The 1641-nt window shown below is 43.0% G+C and overlaps 1 non-coding gene across 1 annotated transcript; it reads left to right on the top strand.

Moving 5' to 3' along the window:
• The first annotated feature begins 393 nt into the window (after window positions 1-393).
• On the top strand, window positions 394-499 carry LOC116589560. The gene has a single exon (XR_004285333.1). It is a non-coding gene; the product is annotated as a U6 spliceosomal RNA (small nuclear RNA).
• Window positions 500-1641: the final 1142 nt, after the last annotated feature.

Raw genomic sequence — 1641 nt, forward strand, 5'->3', positions numbered from 1 at the left:
CCCTGGTAACCATGAAATATCACTTTTTTTTTCTTGAAGTTTTTATTTAAATTCCAGCTAGTTAACATGCAGTGTAATATTGGAATATTGGTTTCAAGTGCACAATATAGTGACTCAGCACTTCCGCACAATACCTGGCGCTCAGTGGGACAAGCACCCTCCTTCCTCCCCATCACCTTTTTAAACCCCGCACCCACTTCCTTCTGGTAACCATGAAATACCTCTTTTTAAGCACATTTATTTAGCATGTCGGGTGTGAGAAAGTCCTTTTGCAAAAAGGGAAAGCATGGGAGTCAGAAAATGGCAAAACTCCGCAAGAGTTATTGTAGTGAAAATTGTCATCTTGCCCATCTTCTCCTAGCCCAGAATGATCATCAGAATCGTCTAGGATGTGTGCTCGCTTCAGCAGGACATATACTAAAAAACTGGAATGATACAGAGATTAGCATGGCCCCTGTACAAGGATGACACGCAAATTCATGAAGCGTTCCATAGTTTAGTGGAGCATAAGAAATAACACGGAGGACATGGGGAGATGGAGAGAGGAGAGAGTTGTGGGAAATCGGGGGGGGGGGGGGACGAACCATGAGAGACTGTGGACTCTGAGGAACTAACTGAGGGTCTTGGAGGGGAGGGCGGTAGGAGGTTGGGTGAGCCCGGTGGTGGGTATTATGGAGGGCACGTATTGCATGGAGCACTGGGTGTGGTGCATAAACAGTGAATTCTGGAACACTGAAAAGAAATTTTAACAATAAATAAAAATTTTAAAAAAAGAAAAAAGAATCGTCTAGGATGTGAAAGGTCCTCGCATACAGAAAGTGAATGAAAGTGACACCCAATCCGAGATGTGTCTGCTGACCACAGAGGAAGCTCCCACAGAGTAAGGAAGTTGGGGAACCCAGAGGAGCCCAGGCAAGGCTGGGAGGCGGGGGCCTGCCTGGGACCAGCAGCGGGGGCAAGGCCTCGGTTTCATCTAAAAACTTCAGTCTCAACATTTTCCCAAAACTATACTTTTAATTACTGCCCCAAAGAACATTGTTCTACAGTTGGAAACACCTACACAATTACATCTTGAATAAAATTCAGTCCCTAAACCAACCACAGTTCACATGTTTAAAAAAGCATATAAAAATGATAATGAAGATATTAACGATAATAATGACCTATCTTTAATCTGGACTCCCGGAGTCTCTTCCTTAATGCTTTATTTACAATCTTAGGCACCTACGGTAACTGGCCCCTTTCCAGGATACCATTTCTTTGGAAAGCACATGGATTTCATTGTGAAGGGAATACATTTAAAGCATTTCTAGGCTCCCTTCCCCCTCGGCGTTTTGCTAATGTGTACCAGAACATTCTTGAAAGGAGAAAAAAGAAAAAAAGAGAAAGAAATGCTTTGTAAAGAAAAGGGTCTGCCTGCTGGCATTTCTAGCACCATTGCCTTCTATTAATGTGCAACCTAGTTATGAGAACCGGAAATAGTTGTTGTGTGCAGTGCTTTCTAGAGTAACAGCTAACCCTCATTTGAATACTTACGACCTGCCAGCCGCAGCTACTACATTCTTCCTGTGGATAATCTCACTTGTTCCACACACTTGGAGAAGGTAAGAATCATTTTTATCAATATTGCGTGTATTGAAG

This window comes from Mustela erminea, chromosome 4 (assembly GCF_009829155.1).
Source record: "Mustela erminea isolate mMusErm1 chromosome 4, mMusErm1.Pri, whole genome shotgun sequence".
NCBI classification, from domain to species: domain Eukaryota; kingdom Metazoa; phylum Chordata; class Mammalia; order Carnivora; family Mustelidae; genus Mustela; species Mustela erminea.